Source organism: Puma concolor, chromosome C1 (assembly GCF_028749965.1).
Source record: "Puma concolor isolate L17-30 chromosome C1, mPumCon1.1.hap2, whole genome shotgun sequence".
Taxonomy (NCBI): Eukaryota; Metazoa; Chordata; class Mammalia; order Carnivora; family Felidae; genus Puma; species Puma concolor.
The window spans coordinates 211,327,752-211,339,198 of NC_141674.1; the positions used below are offsets into that span (position 1 = coordinate 211,327,752).

Sequence of the window (11,447 nt, forward strand, 5' to 3'; positions counted from 1 at the left end):
ATTTAAAACCCACCTAAAAGTAGCCATTGAATTAGATCAAATTGGGTGGCACAGGCTTTTGTTGTACACTTGATCATGCAAAGACGCTTTCCAAGAACCCATCTAATACAGCGTGGTGGGAAGCAGGCTTTGAAGACACAATAACATTCTTCCAGCTTTCAGGCTAGAGCCTAAAAGCAGGAGTCATTCCTTTTTCCGTCTTGAGACACATTCCTCACACAGTTCAAAGGCCCGAGAATCAACAAGCCTATACACTGTCTGAAGGTTGTCCCTTGTAGGAACTTGTGAGGGACCAAAGGCTCGGGCTGCAAAATATTTTTAAAGACCTCGTTTTAGGAATGTAACCCTTTTTATTGGAATGTAGTTTCCACTCCCCAGCCCTCCTCGCCTCCAAACACACACACACACACACACACACACACACACACACACACACACACACACACACACGAAAAGCTTAGCAAAAGGGAAAGTTTTCATTATAATCCCAATGACTTCCAGGGTACGCTCCCAGCGAAAGTAAAATATTTTCAGAAGTAAAGTCATTACCCATTCTTTAGGGAAAAAAATGTAATATTTATATACCTTAATCTAACCAGAGGGAAGGAGATCAGCTTTGAAAGGAAGGTATTGTTAACTGCGGTTCAAAGAGTGTGCTGGAATTGGGAAGGGGGCAGAGGGCAGGCCAAGGAGGATCTGGGGGGTGGGTGCAAGCTGTCAAGATCAGGATATAAATACACCACTCAACTAGCCCCTCAAAACACTTTAGGGATCTCCCTTCCCTCCTCCCGATGTGACATATGTTACCCAGTGTCCCAGTTTTGTTTTGTTCTCTGACCTCAGGAACGTTTAAGGCATTCGAGGCTCTGGTGTAAGAAAAATGGAAATCCTGCCTGGTAACAGATCTGGGACAGGGTTGGCCTTCGGATACTGCCAACCATCAAGCATTTGCTCCCCAAGAACCAGCAACTCTGTGTTACCAAAGTCTACGTTTGTGCTCAGGGAAAATTCCTTTCAAACCGTCAAAAAGTCCGGGACTCCATTTCACCCGTTACTCTCCACCACTCCCCACTAAAAGTCTAGTTCTCTGCACAAGCTCTGCTCTGGTCCAGCTTGCCACATGCGTGGGGAAAGGGTGGTGTTGGTGAAGGGGCAGAGGGAAGATGCCTGATGCCCTGTGGCTTTGGCCCCTTTCTACTGCCCCATTTCATCGCCAAGACTGTGTGAACTGCCTGAGGACTGTTAGAAAGTGTAGTCCACAACAGCCTCTGATACTAGAAACCTCAGGAGTCATTTTTCATGTTTTTCTTAGAGGTGAACTTCCAGCTTTCACTCATTCTATCTCAAGGGGGAAATCAAACTCTTAAAAAAAAAAGATCTGAATCTGTACCTGGCCCCATGAACACGTGATATAAAAATATTTGCTCTCCTTTCACAAACCTGAATGATAGAACCATATTATGTGCTATTTTCTCAAATCATTTCCTGTCCCCACATTTAAAGTGGTTTCCCATTATTCTACTTCGTAACACCGTGTCCTTCTTCCTCATCGTACCACATTCTGCAGCAATGAAATTCCTTGTTTACGTCTTTGTTCTCTGCCTCCTACAAGCACCAGGAAGGCAGGGGCACACCTATTTCCGTCCCCAGTGCCCGGCTCACAGTATGAACTCAATAAAAGTCTGTGGAGACCTTCTAAGCTTTTGTGTTTTTCAAAGAAAAATTAGAAGGAAAAAAGCGATAACACTTCATACAAAGGGAATCAGGGATGTTTCACCCAAAGCTAGGCATGTTCATTATACACATTTAAGAATAACCTTATTCTAAATGTTCAACATGCAACTGATAAATGGTCAATGATGGTATGAACAACTGCACGTATACATACGCTCATACACTGGAGAAGTCAGAAACAATGGCTTCTCCCATCAGGAAGTAGTGTCTATTTTCCTATCCCTTGAAACTGGGCACGGCTTTGTGACTTGCTCCGGCCAATGGGAGAGTCGCAAAAGTGGTGTAAGCAGAGCACTGAAAAGTACTTGTGCACTCCTGCCCCCTCTGGCTGCGGCTGGTTGCTCACCCAAGGACTGCACGAACTTTGGGTTAGCTTGCTCTGGTTCAACCAACAGCAGGCACCAAGGGTCAGCATCATCCACCAGACAAGTAAGGGAAACCACTGTAAACCAACCAGCCCTCGGCCAACCGTCCACCAACTGCAACCACAGGAGTTTACCCAGGTGAGACAGGAACTGCCCGGCTGAACGCAGCCCAGCTCCCCAGCCCTCAGGAATGGGATCTAACAAATGACAGATATCTTAAGGCAACAGGTCTTGGGGTGGTTTCTTACAGCTCAAATGATGCGTACACCTAATGAAGGCAAATGATGCATACACCTAAGAAATTAGCTTGCTTCCCATATTAAATTCTTTAACAGCTGTTTTAAAAGTTCCTGCATGTTGTATTTCATCCCTCACTCCAGAGGATCTGGAAGAAAACCCGGTATTATTGCCTTTAGCATATTCTTATTAACAAGTCACCAAAAATGATAAAAAATATTGGTAATTACGACTTAAATGTTATCTGTTCTCGTGTTCTCGAAAGTTTCTATTTTGTAACGAGAACTGCCCCTTCCTATTCATACCGTACCTGGACCACAATCAGGAAGGACATCAGCCATAAATGTGTCTAACCATTAGGCTGCCTCTCTGGTACAAAGTAGAGATTATCTCTGTCATACACACAGTGATACGCATTTCCTCAGGAGACAGAACAGATTCCACTCACTTTCTCCAAAGTTACTAGGAGAGGAAAACACGAAAGCAATTTATTGTATTATTTACATGCGATCATGATGTCTAAAGTAACCTGCTCCCAGAATTTGAAATGGTTTCCCCAATCTTTCAGACCATTCCAATAGAAAGTATTAATTCTTTTGAACTCTCACCAATAGGAGACCTGGGTGACCAGAAAGCCTTCAAAAGGATCGTTAACCTTTATAGTTAATCCTACCACACTATATTAAGAACTAGTTGTTCATTCCATTGGAGGGGGCGGGGAAATGCTGGCCAGCTACCATGGAAGTGCCCCGAGGAGAAAACAGAATAATAAAGACTCGCACTTTGAAGACTGAGACCCTTTGCCCTTCATAATCAATTTGCACAAACGCTTCAAAATTAGAAAAGCAGATCATTTCCTAACTAATGCTTTCCCTCCATCGCTGGGTTACACTAGATTATGCTTTTTATATTGCGTCCTGAAGAGTCACAAGAGGCTAGGAAAGTAAAGAGCACTTTTCTTTTTTCCTCTTAACAAAAAAGGCAGTGAGTCTCTCGTAAGAGGCATGCTCTCTGCTGTGTTCCTTCGGTGCAAAAACGGGGGATCTGAGCATGTTCTTCCATGGAAGACTTGGAGCAGTTGGGCATTTAACCAACCCCCTATTACTAAGCTTCAAAATTTATGAGCAGTTCATCTCTGGAAACATAAACAAAATCCAGCATTGATGGTGGCCTAGGGGAAGGCGACCTGGGGAGCAAGAGCGGGAGGGAAGCTTAGTTTTCACTTCATACCTTAAAAAAAACAACAAAAAAAAAATGTTTTCAACTGCTTGAAACTTAGAGCACGCGCACGAATTACCCACACCAACACTTTTTTTTTTTTTTTTTTTAAATAACGTGACTAGATCCGGCAAGCTATCCTAAGACTTGGTGGTCTTAAAAAAGAAATGCTTTTTTTGTTCCCGTAAGAAACGACTCTAACCTTAAAAACAAATACGACGGCCCATCATCAAAGCAGAGAGAGTGCAAGGGAACACACGGAAGAAACAGCAATGACAAAACCTCAAAGGAGATTATACTTCCAGCCAGAAGCAGGCACAGGAACCAGAGGTCAGAGGGTTAAAGCCTGTCACTACTAAAAATAAAAACCACCCACCCGAAGGGGGGGAAAAAAAAGTCCTTGAATGATAGAACTTCGAAGACGGAAAGAAAAGACTTTTACAATTTCTTTTGCAGCCTCCACCTTCACCCCAGGCTTCGTAATGCGGCCCAACCTCCAGCAAGTCCTCATGAACTCTGGTCCCTGTAACACCTGGACCCCCTCTCCTGGCCGCTTTGCCTGCACAAAAGAGCCAAAGAGATCTTTCTCTTGCTTCTTGCTAATATTACGTTTGCCGGCTGAATATCCAAAAATGGGCCACTCTTCCAAATAGTTTCAACAGCCTTATAAGCTATTTAATTATGCTGGTGTTACTGCCAGCCAGGAAGGCAGGGTTAGAAGGGCTGAGAAAAGCGTAATCCTTTGAGGTAGATGGGCACATTCACCCCATAAGGCTATGAGACTTTCATGGATTTCATGTTCTGAATCTTGTTTTTTGGTTTGTTTCTTTTCCCCCAGATAAGCTGTGCCGTAAGAAGTTTGGTAATTACTTGAACTGCCTTCACCACCTTTCCCCCCCCTCCACTTTCATGGGTCCACCCCCATCGGCTTACAAGAAAATATGTGCTATTGGAACACCGTCGGTGCTCAGTGGTGTATGTTCAGGAAAAGAGGGAGAGGGTCCGGCAAGAAAACATGGTCTGGGGCCTGTTAGGCCGAGGGCAGATCATGTATGTTGAGTTTGGGAGGTAGGCGGCCTCTGGTCTTGTACCAGAGAAGCTAAAGTTCTTCTGATTATCTCCACAATCCCTAAAATTCAAGGGTAAGTATGATTATTTTCTGGTATCCTAATGAGCCCTTCAAATAATTTGAAAAGGGAACAGGGAAATGATCATGAGAGAATAAAAGACAAATAATAGTTGAAGACAGAGTAACTAATGAATATTTTGCAGACCTTTAACTGTCATATTTTTATAAATGTCTTTTCTCAAATTTTTCCCCACCTCGCATGGATTGTAACTTTCCTAAAAAGAAGCATCATGACTTTTTGTGCAAAATATAATTTGTTTGCCACACTATCCACGTTCACAGAAAAAAAAAGGGGGGGGATGTCTCTTTAATCATTTCAACAAACATAACACAACTATCAATTTCTCAAGATTAAGTGATACTGTTCATTCAGCAGCATGACCTAAATATGTCAGGGCAGATCAGAGAACTTGCATCCAAGTATTTTTCGGTCAATAGAAAACAAGGGGGAAAAGTTTATGAACTTGGGTTTACCGGCATCTTCTTTACAGCCCAACCAATTAGCATCCAATGTATGTGGGTTTGGCTCAAACAGGACCAGGAGTAAATGGCAGAAGGTACGACACAGAGTGGGGAACAAACAAACGAGCAAACAAGGAATGGCAAAAGGAAAACAATGAATGTTCACTCAGTAAAACATTACTCAATAAAACATCCAGGGTGGGGGTAATAAAACCACAAAATTTCCTCTCCGCTTGAAGACAGATGCAATGATCCAATTAAAATTATAGCCTGACCCACATATTCAATTCCACTGCCATCATTAATGAAAATACAGAAAGAGGGTTGAAAAAGAAAAGCAGCCTTTTCAACATCAACACATCATTTTTAAAAGCTCTATTATTCAAAGATCACTGGCTCATTGAGGAAGCACAAATACCGTTTATCCAACCAACTCTATTTTAACAAACAGATTATAGCAGAGCCTGAAGCAAGAATATTATTAAAATGGGAAATGTTCCTTTCCCCATAGATGACAGTACCTTACACCCATCTGATCTATCTTTTCCTTTTTTCTGTGAATCAAGAACGGGCAAGATACTCCCATCTCCACCTTGCAAGACAAGAATGGAAGTAAGTAGATGATATTTCCTAGCTATCATTCAAAAAAGCTTTATGATAACTTTTTGGGGGGCAACTATTTCATTAGTTGGCAATTAGCATACTAATATTATGTCCCATACCAATACTAGAATGTAATTCTGTTAAATTAAAATTCAACGTGATTACAACTTCTAAACATGTTTCAAGAACATTTTAAGAAGAGCTTTTAGAGTCTGACGCATAGCTACGGACTCATAAGGAAATAATAAATCAAGTATATAATTGTAGATGTGGCAAAGAGGGTTGCAGAATCTTTAGTGTGAAACTGACTTCAAACTGAATTCACAAGACACTATTTTCCTTGAATACAATTTCCAGTAACTTTGTAACATGAGGAAATAATTGAGAGAATAGCTTTCTTTAAAACAAAACCTTGTAATTGTGAGGTGTCCCATTATCCTAAAGTTACCAACCCACCAAAATAAAAAAAAAAAAACCATTAATATACTATACAGCTAAGAAATATACATGATAGGCAGCAGAAGGATTGGAAAAGAGAACACACAAAAAAGCTAGGTGACAGGCTGCCAGCAAGAGAAATACGGGGCCTTTTCACACACCTAACAAGGCTGAAACAAAAAATTGTAAAAGATTTCCTATAGTCCTCACTTGCCCTCTCAGGTTTCCTCTCTGATACCTCACTGAAGGATTCTGACGGTACAAATGAGAAACACTATCCATAAGCAGACCACCCACATAGGAAAGGGTGATTTCCAAGAGAAGAAACAGAATAATGTCATAGGCATCGATTGGTTAAAGCTTGACCTGTACTGTGGGGTGGGATGCTTCCAACAGTTGACCTTAGGAGGCAAGAAACTAGCAGCTGACTTGCATTCCCACACACATTTGAGTTTTCAACAAGGAAAAGAGGAGGAGGAGCCCAGTTCAGTCTAGAAAAGTTTCGAAAAATTGAGACTGGTGCAGTCTGGAGGTCTTGTCTTAAGGTCTGTTAAAATCTGCTCCCCTCCAAACCAGAAAGGTTAAAATAGGTCCTGAATCAAAACTATTAAGAGTGATCCAAAAGCCAGAACAGGACGAAACAGAATATTCTCCTGCACTTCATTATGACCCCATCAACAGCTTCTTCAGAAAGAATCCTCATTACAACTGACCCATTAAAGAATATCAGTTATTGTCTCCAAAATACTCCTATGTTTAGTGCTGCAAAGGAGGTCAGAATAATTTAGAACAAAACTCTCGAGTTACCGATGAGGAAATAGGTTCCGAGAAATTAAGTGACTTGCCCAAGGTCGCTTAGCTAGTGAAGGGCACAGGCTGTGTTACAACCCAAGATCTCTGGCTTCCAGGAACTGGTTTTTCCATTCCATCATTGAAGATAGCATAAAGCTTTTTTCCAGAAATTTTGATAACCTCCCCACCACTCCGGGGGTGGGAGGGAAGAAGCAAGGGTCAGGGGAGACATGAACTTTTGAATTGCAAGTCCTTTATTGTAGGCAATATTGGAGATAGTCTTCATTTGGGCGGGGGGGGGGGGGGCAATCAGAGAAACGACTACAATATATAGAATTTTTTATGGATTTATTTTTTTAACCTAAAATGCTACTTCAAGGAGAGCAGAGATTAATAAGATTGTTAGATGTTCAAAGTTTTCTGGAACAGAGAAACTCTCCCACAGCTCAGAACAGCATGAGGCATGGCATTTACATCAGGGCGGTGCTTCTTCCTTACATTTACACCTACGGAAAAAACGGCTGCCTTTGGGGCTTATGCTGCAGTGATGCATGAGGGATGCTGGCTGGTGAGAGGGGAAGGGGAGGGTTTCTTTTATTTTCCTTTATTTTAGAAAGGATAGATCTGAACACATTTTCCATCCCCTCAAGTAATACATCTCATATGCTGTTGGTTATGTGAGGGCCACAACACAAACCTAGCAAGCTTTAAGAAAGGTAGCCAGTCTCCCCTGATGATCTTTCACTGGAGCTGTCACTGGTCAAAAAAACAAACCTGGTTTTGAGAGCTTACGCAGCGTTTCCCCCAACCTCAGTACCAAACCCTACCCAGGCCCTTGCAATGAATCTCTAGATTCTCATGATTTGCAAGCTATATCCGGCGTTTTCATTTCACTGGGAGCTCCCCTGGGCCTAGAAGGGTCAGTTTTTGTTGATCTTATCTGGCTCCATGCTTTTCGAACTGCAGCCGCTCGATATATAGTGTTGACCCTAATGCAATTTCCAGCCAAATGAGTTTTTCCTGAATGATTCCCCAAACAGTGCCAGCCACAGCACTTGTACTTCCTCCTCCGTTTTTTTTTCCCCCTCCTCCCTCCCATTAGTAAGGGACGTAAATGTAAGAATCTTGAGCCAACCCAATCAATCCTACAACCACGTGCTCCTGGATTTCCAGACAGGAAGATGAAGGAACGTGGCGTCGTAGTAAACCGTAGTAAAGAGAGGAGGGAAACAAAATGGGGCATGTCACATGGTCATGGCCTGGATTTTTCTCAATTAAAAAAAAGAGGAAGTGTGTGTTTCCGGCCTCTGTCAGTGGGCTGGTTGGACTTTCTCATTCTTGGGATTCTGGGCTGGAGGCACGAATAAGGCTGAGAGCATAACATCCTCCGGGCGTGGGGGGGGGGGGGGGGGGTGGCGGGGGGAGAGACGCGCATTTGGCTCAGCTCCGCGGGCTCCAGAGGGAAGAGGTGGAGGGACAGAGGTAGACGACTGGCGCCCCCGATGCCCAGCCCGCCGGCTACCGCGGAGACCCCGGACGGAGGCCCGGACCCACCGCCCCCGCCCGACCCCCGCTCGAGGCCCCACCCCGCGCCCGCCGCAGTACTGCCAATGCTCGCGCTGATTGGCTCTGGCGGGAGCCAATCCGCGCCCGTCCGCCCCGCCCACCCAGAGCCAGTCCTGCACCGAGGGGCCGGGGCTCAGCAGGCTCTCCCGACCACCACGCGGCCGGCGGGGCGGGGACGGGGCCAGGCAGCCCGGCGCCCCCAGGCGACCGGAGGTGGGCGGGGTGGGAGGTTTGTGAGGGCGGCCTGAGCCCCGCTGCAGATTCCCCAACCCCCGGCTCAAGGGGCTCGGAGGAGGGAGGGGAGCCAAGTGCCAAATAAATAGGGAGGAATGCAGGAAGCGGAGGTGACCCGGGAAACGGGAAAGTGCCAGAGCTGAGACGGTATGCGCCAGACAAAAAGGCCACACAGGGAGGGGAAGGGAAGGAGGGAGGAGGAGGGAGGTAGTCGTGGAGGTAGGAATCCTTGAAATCCCAAGGAAATGCAGTGAAAGAAAAGAAATGCTCCCCCCTCCCTTTTTTTTTGAAGGGATCATAACAAAATGACCAAAAAAGAAAAAAAAGGGGGGGGGACCTAAAAGGGGTGGCTTGGGTCTATGCCTTTGCCAAAGCCTGATCTATGTGCCGGAGCTGCAGTTTCAAAACTAATAAACAAATTGAAAAACTGGGCTGCTGTGTCCTTTCTGCCTTCTTTCTTGGGCTCTCAACCCACTCTCTGCAGAGTAGGCCACAAGGACTGCGAGATTCTGAAATGAGGCACACACACGCACACACACACACACACACACACACACACACACACAACAAGACAACGCCAGAAACAGGAAACAAGAGATGGGAAACAAAGAACAGGGTCGAGAAGGGGATGCCGGAAAACAACTAAAAACAGAACTCCGAGGAGACACAGGTTGACAAAACCCAGTAGCTGCCATGAGGTCAATCAGAAGGAAAACCACCAGTTCTGAGCTCCTGAGCTGCCTCACAAATGTTCTCCTTTAATAGAGAAAAATACTGGAGAAGCCGCAGTGTTTAATAAAACGGGGAGGGGGGGGAGGAGGAAGCGCGCCTCATTCCTTCCCAGTTTCGGGTTTTACCTGAGCAACAGCAAGGCAGGCAAAGACAGAAATTGCCGAGGGAGTTAGGAAAAGGATGTTTTCACAAAGCAGCATACTCATTCCTGGGAAAAGTTGTTTGCCAGGGGCGGGTCCGCTTTTGTGTTTCAGAGGAGAATGGACTGTCTTTAAACTCAACAGGGCAGAGGCAGGTGAGCAGAATTCACGATGGGAAGCGGGCCAAGCAGCATTCGGTGCCTCACAGAAAACACACCCGCACACACCTCTCATCTCGCCATTTACATCGTACAATACGCACTGTCGAATTTTTCTGCCACGGTGCTGTGAAAGCATGGTGTGCTGCTGCTCCCAGATTATTAGGGATATGACTATATGCGTGTTCCAAAATATTATACTCTCCCTAAGAAAGCTCAGAAGATCGTTTGGCTTTGGTTGGTTGGTTTTTAAGGTGCCCTCCACGTAAAGGGGATTGCATTTTAAAGCCCCTTGAAAAGATGAAAACTCTATTTGGTCATCAGTTTCTTTTAGAGCAAATATTATTTCTTCTACTCTACATAAAAAGAGACCGGTTCCACCGAAGAAAGCAGGTGAGGAGAATTTCTTCTTTCCTGTCCTCTTTCATCTCCCCTCTGGCCACAATGTTGGTTCTGCTGGGTTTTTTTCTTTTTTCCTTCAAACTCTCATTACTTTATAAATGAAACACTTTGCAGCATAAATGGTTAAAGGATTAGAGGGGTTTTCCCCTAAGCATTTTTTTTTTATCATTTAAAAATAACCAAAGTTTTTAACTGATGTTGATATATACAATTAAATCTCTCATCTAGTGACTCATGAAAATAAAGGTTAAATACTGATCAAATAATGCTTTGTGTAATATATCCTCTAAGATCTTAGTCGGAATGTTTTTATATCTCTGTCTTGTTCTAGAAAACAGAGAAGGAGAGGGGTCAAATATTAGAGGCTGTTAGAATCAAGGAGACTGAGGCCACATGATAAGCAAATACCAATGAATAGAAACCCAATGCACAATTTCTTATGAATGGACACACATTACGAAGAATAATGCTTTTAAAAGCTCATTCTGTGAAGCATATATCAAAAAGACTATCACAAGATAATCAGTTCTTCAGAATAAAGTGTTTCCAAATGCTGGAAACTTCTACATTGCCAACTCATCACATTATTTGCAAACTGCACTCCTCTCTTCTTCCCACAATTATGACCACCAGAAAACAGGCTCAACGGAATGAAGGACAGGCTGATTTCCTATTACAAATGTTTTTCATTTTCAGTAGAGCCTTAGCCACAGAAGACGTAACAGGCTAAGTTTCCACATTTACTGAGGTGTCTACTCTTGCCTTTAAAGACCAACCAGAAATGCCCCCCAAACGAAGGGGCTTTAACATTCAATGCAAAATCAAACCAGACCCCTGCGCTCCCCTAGCTCAATACTTTCTCTTCCACACACAAAAAAATGTTAAGTAATTTTACAGAAGATGTGCGGTAGTCCTCAAACGATCTGGGTGATGTCTCCCTGAGGCCTTTGCCAGAACAGACAACGGTAAGGCAGACACGCTGGGGTGAATTTCCATAACTCTTAACTAATAATGGGTCTCAGACACCAGCAGACTTCACTGCATACCCTGTATGAAAACAGCCATGCCTGTGAGGTGGTGGGTCGGTGTGTGAATAATATTTCACAAATCCTGGTTCGGGAACAAAAAGAGAATGTCACCCATAATGACTTTCTACAGAGAGTCACAAACAGGCAAGTATGTCTCTCTAAATATGTAAGCCTGAATAAGCTCTTCCTCCTGAATCGTTTTAGGGCAG

The 11,447-nt window shown here is 44.1% G+C and overlaps 1 protein-coding gene across 1 annotated transcript in view; it reads right to left on the reverse strand.

The window, feature by feature from the left end:
- IRS1 (insulin receptor substrate 1) overlaps nucleotides 1–11,447 on the reverse strand; it is a 64,137-nt gene that overhangs the window by 47,535 nt on the left and 5,155 nt on the right. The gene's annotated exons all lie outside the window — the stretch shown is intronic.